The 26,732-nt window shown below is 40.2% G+C and overlaps 1 protein-coding gene and 1 long non-coding RNA gene across 4 annotated transcripts in view; one reads left to right on the plus strand and one right to left on the minus strand.

The window, feature by feature from the left end:
• The window catches only part of ube2e3 (ubiquitin-conjugating enzyme E2E 3 (UBC4/5 homolog, yeast)), a 42,787-nt gene extending 42,016 nt beyond the window's left edge, over window positions 1-771 (minus strand). Inside the window, exon 1 of one of the 2 annotated variants that reach the window (XM_042336000.1) lies at window positions 592-771. The gene's annotated coding sequence lies outside the window, so the exon portion shown is untranslated. 2 annotated transcript variants of the gene reach the window in all.
• A 1,301-nt stretch (window positions 772-2,072) lies between these two features.
• On the plus strand, window positions 2,073-25,006 carry LOC103176503. Of its 2 annotated transcripts, none has more exons than XR_487606.2 (4): window positions 2,073-2,300; window positions 10,284-10,387; window positions 12,701-12,771; window positions 24,881-25,006. It is a non-coding gene; the product is annotated as an uncharacterized LOC103176503 (long non-coding RNA). The 2 variants fall into 2 exon arrangements; XR_487605.2 differs by lacking the exon at window positions 24,881-25,006 and adding an exon at window positions 19,556-19,769.
• Window positions 25,007-26,732: the final 1,726 nt, after the last annotated feature.

Consider the following 26,732-nt stretch of genomic DNA (forward strand, 5'->3'; position numbering starts at 1 on the left):
GAGAGAGAGGGAGAAGGGTGGGGGGGGGAGAGAGAGGGAGAAGGGGTGAGGGGGAGAGAGGGAGAAGGGGTGGGGGGGAGAGAGGGAGAAGGGGTGAGGGGGGAGAGAGAGGGAGAAGGGGGAGGGGGAGAGGGGGGGGGGGGGGAGGGGGGGGGTGGGAGGGAGAGAGGGAGAAGGGGTGGGGGGGAGAGAGAGGGAGAAGGGGTGGGGGGGGGAGAGAGAGAGGGAGAAGGGGTGAGGGGTGGGAGAGAGAGAGAGAGAAGGGGTGAGGGGTGGGAGAGAGAGGGAGAAGGGGTGAGGGGGGTGGGAGAGAGAGAGAGAGAGAGGGAGAAGGGGTGGATGGATGGGGGGCAATTGATTTAAAAAAAAAGTCGTTCCTTTTAAACCAGACGAGACAGACAGACCAGACTCTCTCTCTCTCCCCCCCCCCCCGATCAGCGTGGTGCACCAACTGATGCGTGAACTCGGATCTCTCGACAACAGCCGAACAATGAGGAGGAATTTAATCAAGTTTCCCTCGATCTCTCTCTCTCTCTCTCTCTCTCTCCCTCCCCCCCCTTTTTTTTTGAAACTGACGGCCAACTTCCTTACCTTTACCTCAGGGGGATCCGAGTCCGAGCCCGAGGCCTGTCTGTGGCAGGAACGACCCGACCCGAACCGGACCGACCGGTGATGGATGATGGGCAGCCGCCGCCGGCTCCAAACAAAAGTGATGTCGAAAAGCGATTCAAAAGGGCAGCCAAGAATCCAACGGAGGGGTGTGTGTGTGGGGGGGGGGGGGGGAGGTGGGGAGGGAAGGAAGGATAAGGGGGGGGGGGGTCAGGAGAAGGAGGGGGAGAGGGGCTTCCTCATAGAGTGCGAGAAGAAGCCCGCGCGCCGTCCGAGCATCGAGTCCGACAACGAGCTCTTGTTTTCGCCCTCCGGTAACTCGACATCCACTCTCGCGCGCACGCACGCGCAGACACGCACGCACACGCGCGCGCGCCCTCCCTCCCTCGACGGCTCTTCGATTCGCCTCCCGCCGGCGGCGCACTAAATCGCGCCGAGTCAGCAGCTGAAATGAGGCGCATGCGCGCCGGTGAACAGAGCGGCGGTGGTAATAAGAGGAGGAGGAGGGGGGGGGGAAGGCAAGGAAGAGACGCCGCTGAGGGTGAGTAAAAAGAGAAGGGGGGGGGGGAAGCAGAGACGCGCATGCGTCAAAGGGGGAGTGGAGTGGGGGGGGTGTGTGGACGAGGGAGAGAATGGGAGACGACGGCACGTCTGCGCACGCGCTTCCGCAGCGCGCTCGCGTGCAGGTAACGGCCGAACGTTCTTTTATTTCAAATCACCGGCACGCGGGACCCCCTCCCCCCCCCTCCCCCTCCCTCCCTCCCTCAACGACCACCTGTATTTATATAGCGCTCCTCACGCCAGGTAGCGGCCCAGAGCGCCTGTGACCGACCCACCCATTGGTTGGTTGGTTAATAATAATAATCCTTGCATTTGATATGGCGCTTTTCACGTCGGGAGGACGTCCCAAAGCGCTTCACAGAACACACTGTAAAGTGAATCGACTGTATATTTGTGGGCGAACGCGGCCACCGATTGCGCACAGCAATGTCCCACAAACAGTCGTGGATTGAAAATGACCAATTTATTTTTGTTTTTGGAGGGATTATTATTAGGCTCTGTGTGGAGTAAGGAAACTTGCTCAAGGTTTCGCCCTCTGCCTGGAATTGAACTCAGGTCTCTCACTTGCAAAGCGAGTGCTCTAACCACTGAGCTACAGGACTCCACAGTTAGTTCGTCGGTCCATGATCAAGCTGATCACTTGTCTTATGTCATCAATAATCCTTGCACTTGATACAATGCCGTTGGGACATCTCAAAGAATATACTGTTGGAAGTGGAGTGACTGTGCATCTTGTGGGCCAAACGTGGCAGCCAAACGTGCGCAGCCTGTGTCCCACAAACAGTTGTGGATTGAACGGATGGCAGTAACACCGTGCACGTGTGCGTGCGTGCGTGTGTGCACGCGAGTGCGCGCACGGACTCGTCTGCTTTTCCCCAGAAGATAAAAGTTTAATTCCCGCAATCCCAGAAGAACGGACCGCGTTACGACTGAGGAGCCACGGTCCCAAGCTTCAATGGAAAAGAGCGTTGCTTTGCATGTTCTTTCACCAAACCTTGTTTGAATGGCGTGGGGTACAACGACGGCGACTATACATGATTATACAGAGCTACTCTCATCCCACAAGTGACATCTGCCTCCCAAGTGCTTCGCACGGATGTCTGTTGGCCCCAAACTAGCCCTGCCTGTATGTAAGTAATTCCTCACGCTTTATTCCTCGTGTGAGTTAATTAAAGTCCATGAACCAGGATCCAGGCAATAGTTCCACTGCTAGCAATTTGTTTTAATCTTGAAGGTGTTGTTGAGGTTTTTAGTTTAAAAACAAAACAAAAGAGCAGCTAAAGTGACTTCCTCGTGCAAGGCTGGGCATGGTACATCTGTATAACTTACGGTTATACTGTTGTGCCTTATACTGTTTACTGTTGTAATTGGTTTAAATGCAATCATTACTTGACATCAGTATTTAAAAATAATGAGGTGTAATGGTTAAGGTACTCCCCTTCATGAATAATGGACATTTGCAGTTCTTAACTTGCGAGACAGAGTGCCCCATAACCTTTGAGGAGGTATGCAGGATTTATTGAACACGGTACAACTTAAAAGGTAATCAAAAAAATCTTACTTTAATGGTGTTAGTTTTAAGCTAAGAAGGTGGATATGGTTTTCTTTTTGCAGTTCCACTGCTTTAGACTCATACAGCAAACACCAAACTTATCATGGGCATTTTTAGAGTCAGGATAACCAGGTCCACCCATCAAAACACTCGAAAAATCCATTCAAGTTGTGTACTGCACTGTTATGGAGAAATAGTAAAATGTAACCTTAAACGTAACCTTTAGTACCAGATCAATGTTGCACTTGTTGTTTTTGCCAAAGTATAGATTCCCACAAGTTCAAAACTGTGGCATCGGACTGCACATCATGCATTGATGAGGATCAGTTGAATTTGTTGCTGTTCCTGATGCATGCCATGAGGCTCATGTCTCAGACTGGTATGTCTGAGGCAAGTTACAAGCAACACCAGGGATTCCATGTTTCAATTACACAAAACAACAAGAACAAATAGCATTTATTTAGAGTCTTGACTGTCCAGCGTCTTGCACAGTCCCAAGGTGCTGGACAGATAAGGGTTTGCACCCAAACTGGGGCTGCAATCCAGGGGCGTGGAGGGCAAGCGGGGCTGAGAGGATAAGCGAAGGCACAGTCAAAGAGGTAGGTCTTGAGACGAGTCTTGAAGGAGACCAGGGAGGGGTGTGAGGTGAAGTGATACCGGGATGGAGTTCTTGAGGGTGGGGCAGGAAGACAAAGGCCAATGATGGGGCAGGCAGAGTGAGGGACATGGAGCAGGCTAGCGTTCACTGAGCGAGCAGGTTTGGTATGGTTTTAGTAGGTTGCAGAGGTAAGGAGGAGCAAGATTGTGGAGGGCTTTAAAAGTGAGGAAGTGGATCTTATCACGGTCCTCTGGGGAATGGGGAGCCAGTGAAGCCGCCAAGGATGGAGGTGCTCGGCTCATGGAGCCTGGTGTGGGAGAGAATATGAGTTGCAGAGTTCTGAATAATCTGCAGCTTGTGTAGGAAAGAGGTGGAAAGTCCGATGAGCGTGGAATTAGCATAATCAAGCCTGGATGGGATAAAAGCATGGATGTGGGTCTCAGCAACCTGAGGGAAGAAATAGTGGCAGAGGCGTGTAGTGAGGAGGTGGGAGAAGGTAGAACAGGTCATGACACGGATGTGAAGTTTAAATGACAGTTGAGGGTCGAACAAGATCCGAAGGTTCCATAATGTTTGTGGGTGGAGAGAGCACCCATGAATAGTGGAAGCTGTCAGCGCCTGAGGTGAGGAGGCGCTGACAGGAGCCAAGCAGAAGGGCCTCCTGTCTTTGTCAGCATTCAATTGAAGAAAGTTGGCTCTCATCCAGGACTTGATGTCTGACAGACAAATTGTCGGAACAGTAATGGACCTGGACTCGACAGTAGAGGCAGAGAGCGAGAGAGATAGGTGTCATCCGCATGCATGTGTAAGTTAACCCAGTGCCTGCGAATGATGTCACTGAGCAGGAGCATGTAATTATTAAAGATTAAATATTAAACAACCATTGCACACGTGCATAATATTTCCAAGCAATGTAGAAATTTACAGGCCAAATCACCCAACTGCTGCCTGCTTTGCAACCCATGTTTGAAGCATCAGCATCAATACAGCTTCCATTGTTTCACTCAACATGGGTGGGGGAGAAGAAGGGAAGAGACTCGAATACTTTCCTTTCACAGAGAGGGCAGAAGATTTATTGACATTGACACCTGAATTTTTGGGTTCCAATTTTGCAATTCAATTTCAAACTAAAACATTTAAAGCACAGGTGGTTTAGATTGTATAATGATGACATCCTTACATTGAATGAGGAGCAAATAGTTAATTATATGTTTCTGTCCTGCCTTTTGTAGCACTTTACTGGCTTTCCAATCCTATCATGGAAGAGAATTGGTATGAAAAATAGAGGTCCCCATTGAAGCAGTCCTCCGTTGCTACATTGGTAGACAACTATATTAAGACTCTTACAATATAATAGGCTGCCTGCAGAGTTCATTACATTCCATCAGTATGTGGGAGAGTAGTTTAAGAGTCTCCATAACTTAGTTGCCCCAGAAAGGAGAGGGAAACTGGACTTCTGATTAAATTAAGAAGTTTCTATTACAAACTTCCATTGTCAACTATGAAGACAGATAAATAAATCTTGTTTATCTACCAGATGAGTTAACAGTAATTGCATTTTCTCATGAAGATTCCATGAGTGAATGATATTATCTCCTACTGTATTCCTCCTATAAATAATGTTTAATGGGTGGCCCAGCTACAGCTGCTAACATTTGGACTTGAATCACTGGATGACAGTGACTGCGGAGTTAAGGTTTTGTGTTGTATAATGTCCCCTCACTGAAGTCTTTGGCTATGTGTTTCTGGATTCACTATTGATAATGAGTTTATGGTTATAGTTTGCCCATTGGCAAAAAAATTTACACTTGGATAGTACCTTTGTGAAAAGGTTGGGAGATGGATCGAAAGGAGGAGAGCATAGAGGGGTTGAGGGTTTCCTGAGAAGGAAGGTAATCACAGAGGTTTTGAAAGGGTGGGTAATGATGTTTGCTAGAAGGAGCAGGAGGAGGGAATGTTGGGTGGTCAGGAATGTTGTAAGGCTGAGGAGGCAAGTGGAGCGTTTAATGCAAGAAATGGATGAAGACAAGTTCATAGATGTGGAAGGATGGGAGGTGGTGGAGTTGAATGTGTCTTCCTGATTTTAGGCCTAAGGAAGTCCATCACCATTTCACATTTTGAATTGAAAACCCACCATGGTAAACACTGGTTTGAAAAGAAAATGAAGAGTTTTAACCTGATTTAATGATTATATATTATCCATGAGATTTATTCAATGTCAATGGCTATTTTATTGTCTCTGCAAGAATTAAAATGATTAATATGAGACTTAACCTTGGATTTATCAATGTTTTCATATGGCTATTTCTGTCTTATTAGTGGAGAGGAATTCCTTGGGATTACATCTCTTATTCCCTGATAAATGAAAGGATTGGCATTTTACGATTCAGATAAACCTTTGAACTTAACCAACAATTTCACTCTCTTTCTGCCCAAGTTGATGGGCTGTATTTTGAACCATGACTTCAATTCATTAAAAGCAGCTGTTGTAGAAATGCTTCAATAAAATTACCTTGATGACTGAGTCAGTAAAGCCAAGCTAATGGGTAGAATTTAAATCATGCAGACCCAGAAGTATCAAAGTCCGATCTCTGTCTGATGAAGTTAACTGATTTCAGACAGGGCACAGTAAAGGGCACAATTATTAGCTTCTATGCCTTGGACTAGAAGCAAAAAAAAATATCGGGACTGTCTCATCATAATTCAGCGTTCCCCGCTGGAAAGTTTGTGTGTGTCTGTGTAAACATTGAGTGAGGACAGGATTCAGCTTGTCTGTGATTATCCTCCAAGAAAGGAAATCCTTTTCATTTTAAAACGACTGTGTTCTGCAGCTGCACTTTCCAAAGTTATGATAGCTGGTGTTAACTCTCAATTTAGACACAACTGTGAACTTTCTGGCTTTGTTCACAAATGCCAGTGGATGTTTCGACATGATTGTCCCATTGGTGATCATTTTGCCTAATCACCTTGGAAACTGATTTTGAAAATTTGTTATTCATCTATCACAATGGATATCTCCAAAGCCTTTAATAGGAGTTAATACTCAGCTCTCCTGAACAATTAAATTAATATTGTCTTCCTTCATACAATACATTAAGTGTTAAACTTGTATTAATCCTTGGTTAGCCCACATTTGGAATAATGTTTGCAGACCTGGTTGCTGTACCACTGCAAGGATATTGTAGCAATAGAGAGTACAGTGTACAGTGTAGATTTATTGGATATTACCAGGGAAAAGTCCATACAACTAAAGAAAGATTGGGCAGGGTGGAACTTTTCTGGAACAATTGAGAAGGGATCTGATAAAAGGTTTAAAATGATGAAAACAATTAATAATAATGATAATCCTTGCATTTGATATAGCGCTTTTCATGTCGGGAGGACGTCCCAAAGCGCTTCACAGAACACACTGTAAAGTGAATTGACTGTATATTTTTTAAATATAATAAATATTTATTTATTTAAATAAGGTTAATGTGACTAAGCTGTTTTCACTTACTGGTGAGTCCAAAACAAAGGGGCATAAATATATTTGAGAAGAAAGTCAATGCATAAATGAAGAAAATAATGGGCTGGAGGTTTAAGTGGGGTGGAAGCGCATGTGGAGTTATAAACCCCAACACAGGACGCATTTGTCTGAGTGACTGCATTGCTTGCTGTAACAGTGTAATTCTATGTAATAAAACACTTGTTGTCTGACAGTTGATCGTTTCTCACTTTGGCTTCCACCTTTATTTATCAGTACTGATGTTAGAGAAAGGGAACGATGACAGGCTGAACAGTTTCAAGTCCATCTTTGGGTTTCACCCCTTCAAGGCCTGAGCTGGTATTTCCCATAATGAAGTTTATGATGAGTTGGGTGCCGCTGTTTGTGTTTTGTGTGTTTTGTGAGTGAGGGAGAGAAAAGGAATGCACACCAGGCGATATAGGTGTAAAAGGAACCATCAATTTTGACAAACTTAATTGGTTGTGCAATGGCCTTACTGAAATTATGCTAAATGTATGAACAAAATTATTACTAACCTCAATCTGATGACAGAACTGGCTTTAATTGGCTCCACCTGAGGTCGCCTTTCATGGGGACTTAATTCGAAATGTAAATCAAAATGTGTCTTTGAATCTCAAAGAACAGACATTAAACTATCAATGGGTTTTATTTTGTACTCTGCGGAGACTGGAATCTAAATTTATGCAAGTGGATAGGCAATATAAATCCTGTGTGTTGATTTTGGTATGGTTTGTAATAAATGGGAGGTGACTGAGGTTTATACTGATCACACTGAAAGTAACCCATTAGACTAAGAATTGTGTTAGGAAAACTACTGATTGAGAGACTTACAAAATGTAAATCTGGTTGCCTAAAATAATGAGTGTGTTGTCCCAAGTTTGACATAATTTGTGGAATATAATTATTTCTTATTTTACATTGCTAGAATAGAATACCAATTTACAAACATCCTGGCATAGAAATATTTGTGGGTGAAAACAGAATCTACAGATTTCAAAGTATGGTTCATATTTCCTTCTAAATAAATACCTGTAATGGGACTTGTGTAGGCAATACATTTTTGCTTTGGCTGGAGGTTTATATCTTTCATTCAGATTCACCCACACTCCAGTATTTGTGAGAAATGCAAAGTATTTCTCCTCATTTTCTGTCTTACATTCCCTCTTAATCCAAATTCACCCTAACTTCAAATGAATTGGCAGCTCATCTGATTATTGTATTTGCCAACATAACAGCATTCACTTAATTTAAAGTGCTTCAAAGTGTTTATTTCACATCAAAGGCATGACATAAATAGTTCATTCAAATAGTTAACAATTAAGATTTCTAAATACTGATTTAACTGTTTACGCTGAATAAATCTGTCACATACCTTTTACTACAACCAATTGTTAGGAAACAGTTTTTTCCATTAAACAGCTGAAAATCCATATATTCTATATTGAGAGTCAAACATTCAAAGCATTCAAAAGAAAGTTTGTCACCCTATTTAATGCTTACTTTTACAGGGCTATTTTCCACTGATACCAATAGTCCATGTAACCAGGTTCACTGCTGGTAATGTTGCTCTATTCAAGTTTCCCAATAAATGTAGCAAGAACACAAATAAATCATGACACACTTCTACAATACTGGAATAAATTTGAACATGTTAAAAACACTAAAATCTGGCCTTGCTTTTAGACCCTTTCTCTTCCATAGCCTCTCCAATGTTATTGTACAAGACCTACATCCACTGCCAGCTCAGCAACAATCATTGCAGGCTCCCGTGACATTCCTGTACAATGATAAGCACCCATGGAGTACTTGTGCAATAATGTTTGAAACTACAATTGCTTATGAATCACTAAAGCTCTAAATATCAATTGGGGGCAGTTCCCAAGCATTATTTGGAACCCTTATTACAATCTGTAACCCACACTGCAGCATTGTACAGGGTTAACATTTCACACATTATATGCACTGATTTTACTGTGTATAAACTGAGTTATGTTTCTTCTTTTCCACATTCCTCATTTTCATTTATTATGAATTCTCGGCCATGAGTTGGATGCTATTGGTTTGGTATCTCAACTACCGAGTATTGCAAAGTGATTAATTCTTCTAAGCATCTCCTGTATAATCTATAATATCCACTAAATCTAATTTGCCTTCAGTTAATTTCCATATCTTTTTAGAGGTAATTTATAAACAAGGAAAGCTTTTAATTGTTCTATTAAAGGTATACAAATTCAATTAGGATGGACAAAGTGGTACAAGTAATCATTTTCTGGGATAGTAAAGGAAAATCTTTCTTTCACTATCCAGAAGAAGGGTTTGTAAGATAATAATAATAATCCTTGCATTTGATATAGCGCTTTTCACGTCAGGAGGACGTCCCAAAGCGCTTCACAGAGTACACTGTAAAGTGAATTGACTGTATATTTGTGGGCGAACGCGGCAGCCAATTGCGCACAGCAATGTCCCACAAACAGTCGTAGATTGAAAATGACCAATTTATTATTGTTTTTAGTTTTGGAGGGATTATTATTAGGCTCTGTGTGGAGTAAGGAAACTTGCCCAAGGTTTCACCCTCTGCCTGGAATTGAACTCAGGTCTCTCACTTGCAAAGCGAGTGCTCTAACCACTGAGCCACAGGACTCCACAAGCCAGTGCACAACATTAAATAAAGTCTGTTTTCCTCTTACATCAGACAGAAATATTGTTACCAATGGCAATATTCAGAATATGTGTATGGGTCCAAACAATACTGTCAGAGGTTTTATTTTTCCTCTGGTTGCAGGGGTTAATGAAGGGGTAGAATAAGGTATCATATTTTAAAATTTTATATTTCCCATCTTGTGGTGTTCTTGCCAATGCTGCTGAGACTAATAGAATTAACTTGCCAGAGTTGATAATTCCAGTTCCCATCATTAATTTGATCTGGAGTTCTGTCTTCAATGCGACTGAACTATATGCATTGTGGAGTAGATTACAACTACATCAAACAGGCTCGCTGTTTTAATTTCCTGTCTGGAGAGACGAACCATCCACTGCACTGCAGGTGGCAAGAAAAATGTACAACTTTATATAGACTGTTATTTTTCCTGGTGGTAATGGGCAATAACCGTGTGCTCAAACACATTTTGCTAAGTGCGCAGCACTGCTGGTGTTGTGCACAATTTTCCTCGGTTTATGCAATGGCAAAGGAATTGGATAAAGCTGTTTGTGTGTCTTTTAGAGTGTATATCTTGTGTAATTTTGTACTCCAATTTCATGAAACAATTGTGGATGCCAATAAGACCTGAAATATAAAGTCATTCTGTGGTGCAAACTACGCAGTTTAAGTTATTTGAGGAAAATTAGATATAAAGGCAGAAAGGAAACGTGAGCATTTACTCACATTTTCATGAATGCACTGAATTTTTTGTCTCAATTGAAATAATTTGCATTTGTGCTTTTCATCATCTGAATAGATATGTTGGTAAACGAGAACGACTGCTTCTGAACATCCGATGAAGTCTTTTGTGAAACCTCTTACGAAGACTCCTTTGTGAGGAAAGAAATACACCAATTTACAGTAAATTATTAATCTATTGCCTTAGGTTTTTTTAAAGTGTTATTTCAACAACCAGCAATTGCATTTCCATATTTTAAGTTTTTGTTTCTCCACTTTCCACTTAGTATCACAGAGTACATTTACATTATGTTCACCCACAAAAGTTTCATATTCAACTGAGCATTACAGAAAATACTAATAATAATCCTTGCATTAGGTATAGCGCCTTATCACGTGTTCAAGATATCTCAAAGTGCTTCACAGGATACACTAAGTGTAGTGTCTGTGTTTTGTGGATGAAACGCGGCAGCCAATTGCGCGCAGCAATGTCCCACAAACAGCTGTGGATTGAGTGACCAAATTATTTATTGATTTTGAAGGGATTATCACCCCAAAAAAATGATCCACCAATCAACAAACAAGAGGGTTCCTACTTACTGCTAGGTAAATAGAAGTATGTGTGTGTGTGTGTAATAAGGAAACTTTCCCAAAATCTCAATGACGTGACCATGTAAGTTCATGTTCTAGTAAGGGAGATGGTTATTGAAAGCAATCAGAAATCAAAGCCTAACTGATTATCACCATTGATTGTGACTCAAGAGAAAATTCCCCCAAACTTATATCACTAGGAAAGTTCATATCAATATATATATATATATATCTCAAAATGTGAATGCAGTAAAACTCACAAGTTGTATCAGTTGGGACCATAATATTTAATATGACTTGCGCAAAGTCTGAGTTGTAGGCAAATGGAGGAGCGGAGTTAGGAGATGATTAACACCACTAGTGCAAATAAATCTGAATGGTTTTGATATGAAACTGAATGGGGATCGGGTGCATGTGTCACTTAGACGAACATACAATTTATAAAGATAAGACTTGTGAGTTTTATTAATTTACAAGGGAATTCCAGTTTGAGACTTGAGAATTTGCACTTTGAGACTGAATTTCATTGGGTCTCTCTGAATGTGAATATATTTGTCAAAATAATTGGAGCATGAGCAATGGAATTTCTAATTGTAAGTGTATTTAAAAAATATTCAGATTGAAACTGAATTCAATATCTCAAGAGTTATCTGAATTGGAATTTGTAAATGATTTAGTATACGCAACAGAAAGCATTGAATTCATTAAATCAAATGTAAAATGTATTACCTATTTTCACACAGATGTACTAACAGTGGAGTCCTGTAGCTCAGTGGTTAGAGCACTCGCTTTGCAAGCGAGAGACCTGAGTTCAATTCCAGGCAGAGGGCGAAACCTTGGGCAAGTTTCCTTACTCCACACAGAGCCTAATAATAATCCCTCCAAACCCAAAAACAATAATAAATTGGTCATTTTCAATCTACGACTGTTTGTGGGACATTGCTGTGCGCAATTGGCTGCCGCGTTCGCCCACAAATATACAGTCAACTCACTTTACAGTGTGTTCTGTGAAGCGCTTTGGGACGTCCTCCCGACGTGAAAAGCGCTATATCAAATGCAAGGATTATTATTATTATTATTATAGAAGAATAGAAATGTGTGTCTTGCTCTGGGCAGTATAATTTTGCAAGGATCCTCTCGCTCCAGTTATTTTCAATGGAAGAACAAATTATTTATTTGTATCCTTTCAGTGACTTAAGATGGGATTTCCACTCCATGGAAAGTTGAGGAAAGTTCAGCTTCAAAATCTGATCAATAAAATAATTTAAAAAGAAAACAAATAATTCATATTCAGAAATCCTTCATCTGAATACATGAATTAAGACAGCAATATTCACACTTCACCGTTGGTGTAAAAAATGCATAGTTATCTATTACATTAATATTCAATTCCTGTCATTTATATACTGAAGCTCGCTCCTGGTAACTGAACACCTCCAGAATATCGTGGGGTTTAATTAGAATTTATTGTTCCATTTGTTACTTATTTACTTAAAATGGCAAAATGGTGCAATTCACAAGTTATTTAAACATGCTCAAAACCCATTTTCAAAAGTTAAAGGAGCACAAGAGAATAAACAGAATATTATATGTACTAAATGAATAACTGTCGATATTTTATTCATGTCGCACATGATCTATTTGACCTTTCAGAGTCTTGAAAGAAATTGTTGTGTACCTTCACTGGTCTGAAATTATTTTTGTAAGTTAAGTTGTGGTTTTCTTATGTTCTGTGTAGGATAGACATGATTTTTCTAGCCTTCCTTTAGAACTTAGTGATACATTTTGGATCACTTCACAATAACATTTTGTTCAACTTCAATAATATGCCTATCTTTTGTTACATTTGTTACCATTTAGCAATTTTGTTTTCAATTTGAAACGTTTTTTGTCTCTCTTATCAAGGTTTCACATGACACATATTGCTTACTTCCTGGCTGAGAGAGAACAGACTACTCATTCCAGACCTTTATGATGTAAGTCGCTGGCAGGAGCCGTGGGTGGGTGGTGTCACGGATTTGATAACAAATTATTATTCAATAGTAATCCTTGTATTTAATATAGCACTTTATCATGTCATCAAAACATTTCGAAGTGTTTTACAGGATTTTACTGTAGCGATGGTGTATGAATGTTATCCTGAACAGGCAGGTGCATCTTGGTTTAATGAACAGCACAACACTTCTGACAATGCAGTATTCCCCCCCAGCATTATGCTGCTTGTGTCAAAGTCCTAGCAATGTGGCTTGAACCCCCGACCTTCTAACTCAGAAGCAAGAGTACCAACACCTGATTCAGGCTATTTTCTTTCCCGTCTCCACTTAATATTGATGCAAATATTTTACAAATTTACTTAAATAGATTTTATTTATTGCATTTGCGATGCATAATCATACCAGTTTCTAAAAACAAACTAATTGCAAAGGCATTTGTCTCCCATCACTTCAGAGCAACATATTAACTTAAGTATTCGGCTTTTAAAGATATTTTCTTAGAGATAGTAGGCTGTAACAGAGGACTGCTGCACAGTATTGCATTATATTTGTGGCTACTTTAAATACTGGGATTTTGAAATGGTTTCATTCTCCTGTCATGTGGAATTGAAGGAAGATGTGATTCTTAGTCAAATTGAGAGAAGTGTGGCAGCACTTACAAGATTGTTTGCATCATTGACTATCAGGCCAGGATGTTCACAGAACCTAATTTCATTTTGAAAGACTGTGTGTACTTTGCAAACGTACTCTAAATAGCACGCAGAGCTTCGGGTACCTTGCAATATCATTAACTTCGTGTTGTGTTCTGGTTTTATGACTAAGAAGTCATCAGGAAACAAATGTTATGAGCTGTTCTCTTGACCGATATACCTATACTCTGGTAATGGGAACCCGAATCAGTCACCATCTGGAAAAAAAAGCTGGTGGCATAGAAGATAAACACAGTAATTACCTTTGCTATCCTGCCAATGCATATCTGTTCAACAATTGATATGATCAAATGCAAGGATTAGTATTATTATAGATATTAATTCTAACTCTTGGCATGTATCCAAATTGTATACTTAGCTAATATATATCAGGATTCAGATGTGTTCATCAGAATAGATTACTGTATCTGCCATCAGCAGCATTGTGGAGAACAGTAATGCTTGAAATTTATGCCTGTAAAATTCAGGTGCAGTTGACTGTCCACTGGGCACCCACCTTATCAGTGAACCCTCCTTATAAGGGGGTGCCTTATAATATGGTTACACTGTAATATAATTTTGGGGTGGGTCATTTTACTTTTTCACCATTAAAATATAAAGTACCAAAGTACTATATAATGACAGTTGACTCCTAGTTTTACAGTTTTCATTCACCATTTTCGGAGAAACAAAATCAAGGAAATTGCCCTGGATTTGCATCCATAACTTATAATCATTCTTCCTTTATCCTATCCGATCCCTCCCTGCACAGAAGATAGATTATTCTTGCGTATACTTTCTAAAGTAGGAGTGCTGCCTTGCAAAAGTTCATAAATAGCAATTTTGCAAATACACAAAGAAAACCTTAGTTCTGTTAGGGAATATAAAATGCAAGCCTATGTTCCCAAAGTGACTTAAATAGAATGTAGTACTTACTGCCTGAGTCAACACTCCAAGCCTGAACAGTGTCAGTTTTGAGAATAAACTTGGGAAATTGGATATCATAATTGTGCTTATTACTGCATTGGCTGTATTTTGAGGTCTAAAGTGCCAAATGCAAGTGAATAAATGTGCTGTAATGCCTGAAGTCAAAGGCCAAACACTGGATGGATAAGAATCTGTCTGAAAATAATTAGTAAATTGGAAATGTCCCCATACAAACGCATATTTGAAAATGATCATGAGATTATGGTGAGGAACACGTTTTTTTTCTTTTGTGACTGAACCCACTGATGAAAAATCAGAGTAAACATCAAGCAGGCATTCAAAGAGAAATATTGGTCTCATTGCCTTGCGAAGGGGATTCCTCCCACTATCCTGGCTAATATTTGTCGTGGGTCATTCGTGTTAATTGGGAATTTATATTAATATGAATTAATTCTATATTATATAGATTTATTATTTATTTCCAGATCACCATCCCATTCTTCTATGTTGTTACTTTTATGTTTTGTCCACCTTCGCATTCAGATGGATGTAAAATGTAACGCAGTTGTTGTTTCAAAGAAACATGGAGTCAGTCGTCTTGTATTTCTATTTTACTCCCCAAATAAATTAATTGGCTGCTGTTTCTGGGTTGTTGTTCATGCAGATTAGCTGCCACATTCATATGAATAACAACAATCGCTTCTTTTCTAATCAATCTTATTGAGATTGAGAAATTTATTTTTACGTTAAATGTGCTATCAATGCAAGTTAATATTATAAATCTAATTTTCTGAAGTTTCTGATGTAGCATGTGATAACAGTTAGTGTCAAATTCAACTGCCCTTTGTCAACTGTGCCTTAAATTGTAGTAAAAACAGCCTGGATCTAATCCCAGCAATTTACTGATGCTGCTTTTTTGTTGACAACATGCTGTGCACAAAAATGCTGTTTACTTTAAGGCTGTTGATTTAGATTGAGATTCAATCGTCTGCTAAAGAATCCAACGCAAACAAAAAGTGGATCAAGCCATCTTTAGAGGGAGTGCATAGTGAAAAGGTAATCATGCCTTTTTATGAGACTTAATATGAATTTTAGTGTTCGACTTCAAAAAACATTTCAATCCCAAATCCGGTGAGACAGGATCTATTCACATCAGAACCCCAAATGTGATCAACGTATTCTATGGAAATGATGTCCAAAGAAGAATTACAAAATCTATTGCACGACTAAGAAATGAAAATAATTTCTAATTCCCCAATTGGTAGGAGAATTCCTACCCCACTGTCATTCCTTAGTCTGTCTAATTAATTCTGTTAGGGCCCATAATGCAGCACACAATCCACTTTTTGTTTACACTGGAGCTGGCTGTTTGCATGTGGTAATTTTTTGCTGATTTGGAGGATAATTAAGAGATAAAGTTGGTAATCCCCAAGTGGATGGGGCAATAAAATGCTCGTGTCCTGAATAAACATGAAGGCCAGCCAGACTGAAGAGATTCACTTCAGACTGGTTGCAGGAACACATCTTACTGTCAATTCTGGAAAAAAAGAGAAACTGTGCATTGATTAGTAAATGAATGCTGCTATTTAACACACAACAAATGAATCAAAAATTATTCTCAAGCTTTATTCTATGACTTTTGTTTCAAAAATTATATGCTGGATGAGTCTCTGATGCAGGATATGATGTATTTTACTGTAGAAAGCATCTTGTTGATTTGCGTAAGGTTTCCACAACAGACAGGTGAACTTGAAAACTGCAAATATGAGCTTTGACATGCATAGTTTTAAAGTAGTGAACAACTGATTTCTTGGGGTTTGTATTACACAATGATCCTTACAGACCAACAAGAACAATGGTTTGCTGATCTGCAACACGATGAACGTGAGTCTTTCAGCCACATAACCTGTGACTGTAAAGGATGACTAACTCTGATGTAATCTGATTCAAACCAGCAATTTTATCAGAGGTGTGAACTGAATCTATCTGTGTCAGTGGAACATGCTGCCTCCAGTGGCACAACAAGCACAACCTTGTTTACATTGCCAATTTGTCTTGACTGTGGCTGAGTGGAAAATCAGCACTGTAAATGCACTTTCAGACAATAGAAAGAACTTGCATTATATATATATATATATATATAGCTCCTCCAAACATCTCTATATCCCATTCAAATGGCTCAAAGTGCTTCACAAGTAATTACTGTTAAGTGTGATGACTGTTTTTAAAAGCATATCTTATACGCAAGATAGTTGGCATGACTCTTCTCTCCAAGACTAGATTCAGCTTGCCCAGCTTTATGCTGGAGTCCTAACTTTGAGCTAAATATCCTAATGCAGGCCTTGACCCCCACTTTCTGACTCAAAGATGAGTGTGACCACCTGAATCAGCCTAAATTGTATTGATCCAGATTGGATGCAATTTTATAAATAAGTTACTGATACAGTTGACTTATGTTAGGTTTATTCTGACCCAATTCCAAAACTATCATCCAAATAGTTTGAATAAATTTAAACCAAAGATATAAAGTTTGAGGAGATTAGCCATGTTACAATAATGAACCAAAGTGAAAACACATTTCCAAATGAACAGGGCAACAATAATAGTTCTTTGTATTCTGCTGTGGCAGGTGTTTCTATATATAGATGGTAAAAAGAAAAGTACATAGACATAAGGGACCATTTGTCTACCTAGAAACTAAATGACGATTGACAGTTCACTAAATTGGATTTTTTTTCTGAAGATAGTAAAAATAATTGTATCTTGGATAGATAGATCCTTATTAAGACTACATATACTGGTACTGGCAGTATTTAAATTTGATATGAACTTGACTTTTTTTTAAATTGTTTTTTATTTAAAAATAAGAAAAATATTTGTATTCACCCTGGCATTAATGTTTGTTGCATTTCCTGAGCGCACATTAATCATAACGCGAGAGTAAATCTGCATGAAGTTAATAATCTTTATCTGGTTTGTCATCAGAAAGACTTCTGATTCTTCAATATATTTATGAAAAAGACTATCAGTAAATATTGCGCGCGCACGCACAGATAAAAGGAAAATAGCAACTAGAATGTTTACAAAAGAGAGACTTTAAGACAAACCCAACAATTATTATTGTCACTGCTTTGATGATTAGATTTCATTAATTGATCTAGAATGTCTCTACATATTTGCTAGAGGGAGTTTTGAACAGTGGCAGTGTGCACTACTTCTGGCAGAAGAAAGAAAAATAGGCAGTCAACTCTGTGGAAGCTTCCTGTTAACTAATTATGATGCAGCAGTCAACATTGCCAACTGTCACAATGAGGCTTTCCTGGAGCTAAGGTGCATACATACACCACCTGTTATGCTGAATCATGCAACCCAGCAAAGTCCCAGGTTAAATACCTTATCTGCATTGATTAAGTTAGCTGACTTCAAATGGAGACGTAATGGGTTCAATTGACCTCTGGATTTTCAAGCTAGGAAGGGCGAAAGAACTTGGGTTTCCACTCTCCACTTGCCACTCCTGCTTGAGAGAGCATGTTGCTAGTAAATGCAGGATTAGGCTTGGTTGTGATCTTCTGCACAATCAAATAAATTGCCACTTGTCTTGTCTCCAGGCTTTTGCATGTACCATCGAAGGCACAACTCAGCATTAGCTCGGGGGAGGGGAGGCTTTTATCTTATTTTATTTATGAAATTCCTCAGGACCTGACACACATTTGTTTCTATTTTGAAAGTCAATTATAATTTTCATTTCATTCAGTTTAATATACATTTGATATAGTACCTTTCATGTCAGGAGGATGTCTCAAAGCACTTCACAGGATTCACTGTACAGCAGAATGACTATGCATATTGTGGGTGAATTGACACTGGCAAACAGCTTATAAAGTGAAATCTATGGGTACTGACAGGGCTGCGAAGAGGTCTGTGACCCAGTCTATTCTAGTTTTATGAATGAAGAAGAAAACGTGGCAATTGTGAGACTTTTTTAAAAAAAACCAGATATACAACACACTGGTTTTATAAGTTCTATCCTTTATGTCTACATCGCAGGGTGCAAGCGAGTTTTGACCTAAGTGGCAATAGCACAATGTACTAGTGTTGTTAGACACTTGAAAAATATATGTGGGATGTCGAGATAAATGGGTTAAATTTTTACCAAAAGTCAGATACGTGATCAAGATGTGTGGATATAGACTCAAATTTCCAATTTGTTTCACTCAAGTTTAATTAGATAGTTTTGTATTTGGATATGCAGCTTTGTAATAAGCTTATATTTACTGTTGTGGCACCTTTATGGAGTTTGAGGGGTTAAAGACAAAGCATTGTAACAAACCCTGGTTGGTGTGGGGAGGGTGTAAATAGGACTGAGATCAGTACCTGAAAGCAACTGATTGTTACTATACAAAAGATCTGATGCGATGAATTGAATTTAATTGGAAAATGTGGTCTGTGTTGAAACAACAACAAAATTACATTTACTGAGCACCTTTCACGTGGGAGGACATCCCAAAGCGCTGAACAGTCTAGGTGTCGGGGCCCGAGCATGGGGGAGGGGTGGGGTAGAGATGAGGGAAGGCAGAGAGGTGGGATGGAGACCAAAGGCACGGTCAAAGAGAAGGGTCTTGAGACCAGCCTTGAAGGAGGCAAGGGAGGAAGTGAGGCGAAGCGACCGTGGGAAGGAGTTCCAGAGTGTGGGGCCAGAGAGGCTGAAAGCCCGGCCACCGATGGTTGGGCGGGAGATATGGAGCAGACCGGAGCCCGCTGAATGGAGGGAGCGGGCAGGTTGCTAGGGAAAGGCATCTATTTCCACGCTGTGTATGCACAAGTCAGGCAAAGGAGATTACTCTGTGTTTAGGAATTGTTTTTGCTCTATCACATTTTCGGAGATCACATTTAATTACTAAAATTGCTTCCGTACAAGGCCAAATTCCAAAGTTAATTAGAACGTAAGGAAATGTCTTTGATACCACAAGAAGCAGAGAATTCTAAAGTTTGAGCTGATCTTGTCAATTGATGTACTTTGAGACTTGTATAAAGACTATAAAATGAGTCTTTTGGGTGTTTACTTCTTCTATGGATTAAGTGGTCTCTGGGAATTGCCATCAGCTTTGGGTCTGCCGCCTAAGAGAATTTCATTCTATTGTCTTTTAAAGGTGAAGGAAAAAGAACTATGAAGTTCAAAAATAAAACTTCTAGAAATTTTGATTCAATAGAACCGAGTGTTGACAGCACACTGGAAAAAAAAGGTAATGCAATGCAATTGAGTTTTCTTGCATCTGTTTTAAATAATCTCTATTGTAATAGGCTATACTTATTATACTATACTTACGACACCATCAGCATCCAAGGCTGCACTCTCCACCTCTCAAAGCCAGTCAGGAACCTCGGTGTTCTGTTCGACCCTGAGCTGTCCTTTCTCCCTCAAATCCGCACCACAACTGGCACCGCCTTCCATCACATCCGGAATATCGCCAGACTACGGCACTACCTCACCCCTCACGCTGCTAAAACCCTGGTCCACGCCTTTGTCACCTCAAGGCTGGACTATGGGAACTCTCTCCTCGCCGGCCTTCCCGCCACCTCCCTCCACAAGCTGCAGGTCATTCAGAACTCTGCAGCTCGTGTACTGTCCCGCACCAGGCTTCGGGACCACATCACTCCCACCCTCGCTCGCCTCCACTGGCTCCCCATCCACCAGAGGATTGATTTCAAGATCCTCATCCTCACCTATAAGGCCATTCACGGCCTCGCTCCCTCCTACCTCTCTGACCTACTATCCCCCTACCTACCTGCCCGTACCCTCCGTTCCTCTGGCTCCGGTCTGCTCCACGTCCCCCGCCCCAATCGCCCTACCATCGGTGGTCGGGCCTTCAGCCTCTCAGCCCCGAGGCTCTGGAACTCCATCCCCCAGTGCCTTCGCCGCCTCCTCCCTCTCCTCCTTCAAGGCCGGTCTCAAAACCTTTCTCTTTGACCGAGCCTTCAGCTCCCCTCTCGACTCTCTTCCCTCTCCTCGCTCCCTCCCTTCCCTCCCCTCACCCTGACCATTTCCCCCCTCCTCGCTCCCTCCCTTCCCCTCACCCTGACCATTTCCCCCCTGCTCGGGTCCTGACCCAACTGTGCAGCGCCTTGGGACGTCCTCCTGACGTGAAAGGCGCTTTATAAATGGAATCTTGTTGTTGTTATTTTACTATGTAATATGGTGGTCTGTCCTTATATCTAACAATACAAGCAGCTCAGTGGTGTACACACTTCTGATAGCTCAAGGCCTTACTGTTTGCCTGGATCGTGAGCCATCTGCATGGTAGAGAATAGACATGGAACAGCGAGCGGTTCAAATGTAAGGGTGAGAAACTCAACTACTGGGATCAGTTCAGAAACTGCTGGGGCAATAAAAGGAACTTGCTCTTTCTTTGGATACATATATAGATGCACGATTACATATTTTACTGGTTGAATTTCATACTTACAATAGTGAATTCAAAAAAAATCATTTATCTTGTCTGTAGGTGACAAGGAATGGCCAACACAAAAATACCTGTTGCTGTGTTGTGTAGGAATCGGGGTCAACCCACATGTGGTCAAGAACATGTAGCCTGAAGCCTCCTCACACTTCCACCTCTCTTTCTCTTCCCCCTGTCCCTCTCTTTTCCTTCCCCCTCCCTTCCTCTCTCTCCCTCCCTCCAAATTGATTTGGGAAGTTAGTCCATTTAATATCAGTGATGTGGTTGATTTCATAGTCAGTCCCATTGGTTCTGGATTACTAATAACAATAGTACATGCTGCTGTGCATAATTGGCTGCTGCATTTCGCCCACAAATATACAGTCAATTCACTTTGTAGAATATTCTGTGAAGCGCTTTGAGATGTCTAGAAGACGTGAAAAGCACTATATCAAATGCAAGGATTATTATTATTGTTATAATTGACCGTTCACTTATGGCTGTTTGTAGGACATTGCTGTATGCAAATTAATTGCCATGTTCACCTACAAAACACACAGTCACTAGATTTTGCATTAAATCCTGTGAAGTGCTTTGAGACATATTAACATGATAAGGTGCTATATCAAATGTAGGGATAATTATTAAATAACTATTCTCATAATTGTTTTGCATTGTGTAACTGACATTGTAATAGACAGTTATTTGAAGTGTAAAATTATTGCTGTATCGTGTACATTATTCTTTTTATTCTGACTGCTCGTGAGGAATAAGGAGCTGAAAAGCATAATTCCTCTTTTGGCATGAATGTAATTTTTCAGTAACGTCTGAGCGGTGTAAATGGATTGTGTTGTTCCAGTTATTGTACATTTATACTTCAGATTATTCAATATTTCCCAGACTTGAGCAAATGAAGACATTTGGGATTTGCAATCTAGCCTTAATGCATAAGAAATTACTGGAGCAGGTATCATTACACTCACATATATCCTACAGACTGAAGGTAATGAAATACAGCTTCTTAGGTCATTTTAAAAATCCTTCACCATCTCCATTCAAACCTGGCGTTCATACCAAACTTTGATATTTGTTCACAAGTATTTATTGATTGGGATCTATACTTATTGCAGATATGCCACAGCAGCAGAATTTAAAACTGCATTTACAACTCTGATACTTCATACATCCTGAAGTGTAAGCTACATTATCTCTTGTTCATCTGGTACAGTATATCTCAGGTCATTGTTGACACTTTACATGATAGTTTTAATGCTATATTAACCGGGAGCTCTTTGTAAAAGGATGTAATTTAATCCTGTTTCTTTTTAAAATTCTCTATTTGAGACAGTGAGCCCAAAAATACCGAAATATGGGCTGGTGACACCTTAGCAAAGTTAAATAGTGTGAAGACTGCTATATAATGCATGTTGTTTAATTTGAAAAAGTAATAACCAGTGAAGTTCTGCTTACAATCTTGAGATTTGCAGTAGTAATCTGGTTCTGACAACCTCCGTTGTAAAGAACCAATCTCCTAGTTTTGGGGTATTGGGACCAATTTCCTCTTTCCACGATAGAAGCATCATTAACAGTAAGAAGGGGAAACAGCAGCAGGGAGGGAACACTGTGGGTTATGCCATTGTACCCTAGAGTCCCAAAGTGGGCTTTGTAGGGATATACAGGTCGCTAATTGATGGGATTTTCCCACTTGTAAACTACAAAGCAACACCCTAAAGTGGAAAGCTGCCCAATTTGAGTTGATTCAATTCCACCAGTACCCCCAGTGCACTTTGGAATCCACAGTGCTTTCACTTCCTGTCAATAAGTACCTGTGTTCTCCAGACATAGCCAAACGTGTATCTGTGTCTTATCTCTTTCTGATCTCTCCCCCCACCCCCCACCCCCTCTTCCTCAGGGAGAAATTGTACACTAAAGAACTAGAAATCAGAAACTCTGTTTGTGCGAGATACCAGTTGGTTTTGGATATACTTGAGCACTGCAAGGGGTTTCAAGCGTATAAGGCTCCTTGCTGATGTTGAAAAAAACATAATTTAGTTTGCATTAGTTTCCAGGATGAATGTGTTGATTTGTTCTTACGCTTCTCTCTGTGAGCTGTGTGCTATGAACATGTGATTTAAGTGAACACCGTGTGCACTCGTCCTAGCTTAAAACTCATTCCAACTCTCCCACAGGATGTAACTAGTTAAAATGTACCTTCTGAGGATGTTCAATATCAATATTATAAAAATAAAATATCTAATACCAGAAATTCAGGGGTTGCGTGATTTGTTTCTGACTCTACAAGTACTGGAAGTTGTTTGTTACAATGCTTTATTGAATTAGTTATCTACTTTCAATTTGAGCCGTAGGTAGGATTTGTAAATTACAGTATGCAGAAATTGTCACATATGTTAACCTTTTGTGCTGTAGTCTCAGCATGTACGATAACTGTAAAGTCTTTGTTCAATCAACAGTCATGTTAAATTTTATAACTTTTTTAAATGTACATGTACAGGTAAATATGATTCTGCACTGATTTTGCGACTTTTTTGGCTTCCTGTCATTTACAAATTTAAGCTTGTTAAATTAATTAACCCTAGTTAATTTCATGGAATTAACACAGACCTTTTTGACCTCCATTGCCTGCAAAAAAAATGCACTGTTCACAAGGATAAATCAGTACCACGAAAACTGCCTTGAAGTCACTTTCAAGAAGATGATTAGAGTAGGGAAAATTGGCCCATTGCCATTAAACAAATTCAATCTAAAACCAAATGGGTATATATTCAACGATTTATCAAAATGAGGTATATGTTCAATGCCTTCTTAATATTTTCCAATGAATTGTTCATGATAGTTATTTAAATGTTATCTAAAATTATACTTGTCTCATCAGCCCCTAAATTAATCTATTGAATTCTTGCAATATGAAGCAAAATCACAAGTCATGAACATGTGAAGTCTCTGTTAAAGGAAGCTGGACTTTGGTGGGGTTTTTTCATATTAAATCTTATATGTATGACATGAAACCACATCATATTAAATATTTACATTGTGCATCTTATTAAATGTAAAAATGCTAGATTCACAAAGACCATGTTAGAATAATTTATTGTGACATTTACAGAATATATTTACCTAAAGTTACTATTCACCGCCATTGAAGATTTAGTAGGATCAATAGTTTAGGGTGGATCATATAATAATCTGCAATGGCTGGTTTAGGTAAATATACATGCACCACTGTTTGATTTTAAAATAAACTGAAGGAATGCTAAAATAGTGGTCACAAAATGATGAAACTGAAATCAGATAGATATATGGATTCAGAGCTGCAAGCAAGGTAAATCCAGCAAGTCCTTCGCGGTTGTGAAGCTGAAAGCAGCCTCTGTATTTGGGAACAATCAACCACAAAAGCAGCTTGTATTTATATAGTGCCCCTCACACAGAATAGCGTCTCAAACTCTCTCAGTCTGAGACTCTCAGTCTCTCTCCCATTCTGTCTCTGTCTCCCTCCATCAAATGTTAACGCGAAGCAAGGTGGTGCCAAGATATTTCATCATTAATGTATTTTTTTCAATGTTTGTGAAATTTTTCGTAAGTTAGAAAATCAGAAACTTTTTAAGAGATTGCAAGGTAATGGATTTGGTAAGTTTATTAATTTGAACTGTATTAATTCATCAATATTTATCTTGGATGATGTTATTTATTCGGTAATTATTTTGGTGTTGAAAATTGCTTCCCCTCATACCACAGTTAGAATCCTTCTTGTTACAGACTATCCTGCAGTTAACAGGGTGGGTTGGCAACTAGCTGGCAGATCTCTTCCCATGCTATTCTGTTTACAATTGATATAAGGCAGTTCAGAATAACTTGGTCACCAATTATTTTCTTCCCTGTTGGCAAAATCATAAGGTTTGGAACGTGCTGTTTTAAGAATCGGAAGCATGAACCTGCAGCTTACCACTCTGCCTTCAGTCTGCTGCGTCGTTGCACCTCTGTGGCCTGGCATTTTCATTACATTTCAAAAATTGTTTTTAGCAAGTAGGCTTGAAAAAGACCCAAGGGAAATGGAAATACACGTAGGAACACCGAGAGAATGAATGGGGACCAACCGAACAGCATGTGTGAAAGAGAAAAGAAAATGCAAAGAAAAATTATAAAACAGGTGGAAAATGAAAACTGGGTGAGTAAATTAAAAATAAATCAATAAATAAAATAATTTGGTCACTCAGTCCATGATTGTTTGTGGGACACTGCTGAAACACTCCAGTGTTTCACCCACAAAATATACAGTCAATTCACTTTACAGTATATTCTATGAAGCGCTTTGAGACATTTGAATGACGTGGCAAGGTGCAATATCAAATGCAAGGATTATTTTATTATAACAATTGCCATTTGCACTCTTCAGGGAATGATTTTTATGCAAAAAATATAAACATTCACAATATCATCTGTTTTAGTCAACAGAAATAAAAAGGGAAAGCAGAGGATTGCATTAAGGGACAAATTCAAACAGTAATAGATATGGCAATTATAATAAATTGGTCGTTTTGTTCACAATGTTGACCTTAACACTTGACATTTTTGTTTTTTTACATAAGAGCTACTTTGAATCAGCTTGACCAATTACTGTACATCACATCAATGCCTACAGCTTTCTATTTATGAACTGCTTCACAGGGGTGGGTAATGATGGGAAAAAAGCAGCTTATCACTCAGCATGGGGTAGTTAATGATGAAAGAATGCAACTTATTTTGCAGGATTAACATTTTCGAAAGCAGTTTCGTTTGTAAATATTTTTATTAATATTAAAATCTGTACTATGTAATATATAATAATCCTTGCATTTGATATAGTGCCTCATCACATCGGTGAAGTGTCTCAAATTGCTGCATAGAATATACTGTAAAATGGAGTGATTGTGGGCGAAACGCGACAACCAATTGCACATGGCAGTGTCCCACAAACAGTCGTGGATTGGGTGACCAAATTATTATTATTATTATTATTTATTTATAATTGAAGGGATTACTACCCCCAGAAATGCAATCCGCCAATTGACTAACAACCGGGTTCCTCCTTACTGCGAGGTGAACACAGGCGAGTGGAGTAAGGAAACTTGCCCAATGTTTCACCCTGACCAGGAATCGAACCCAGGTCCTTTCGCTTGCGAGGCAAGTGCTCTAACCACTGAGCTACAGTAGCATACAGGACTACTGTTTATATGCCTTTACGAGGCTCTCCTGATTGGCTCCCGTCAGCGCCTCCTTACCTCAGGCCTGACAGCATCACCAGCCATGGTTGAACACTCCACCTTGCTAAGCCAGTCCAGAACCTTGGGGTCTTGTTTGACCCTCGACTATCCTTTTTACCCCACATCTCCGCCATGACCGGCTCTACCTTTCCCCACCTCCGCAGTGTCGCCCGGCTCCAGCACTGTCTCACACCGCAGGCCACCGAAACCCTCATACATGCTTTCATTACATCGAGGCTCAACTATGCAAACTCATTGCTTGTCGGCCTCCCCAACTCCTCCCTCCATAGGCTACAGATCATGCAGATCTCTACAGCCCATGTCCCCTCCTGCACTAGGCAACCCTATCACCCCCATCCTCGCCCAACTCCACTGGTTTCCCATCAAACAGTTCAAGATCCTGGTCCTCACCTTCAAAGCCCTCCATGCTCTTGCTCCCCCCTACCTCTGCAACCTCCTAACCCCCTACCACACTGCTCGCTCCCTCCGTTCAACGGGCTCCGGCTTCATGTCCCCCGCCTCGCTCGCCCCACTATTGGTGGGCGGGCCTTCTGCCACTCTGCCCCCACCTTCTGGAACTCCATCCTGCAGTCCCTCAGCCTCGCTCCCTCCTGTTATTTCTTCCTTCTGTT

Source organism: Callorhinchus milii, unplaced genomic scaffold, assembly GCF_018977255.1.
Source record: "Callorhinchus milii isolate IMCB2004 unplaced genomic scaffold, IMCB_Cmil_1.0 Scaffold6, whole genome shotgun sequence".
Lineage (NCBI taxonomy): Eukaryota > Metazoa > Chordata > Chondrichthyes > Chimaeriformes > Callorhinchidae > Callorhinchus > Callorhinchus milii.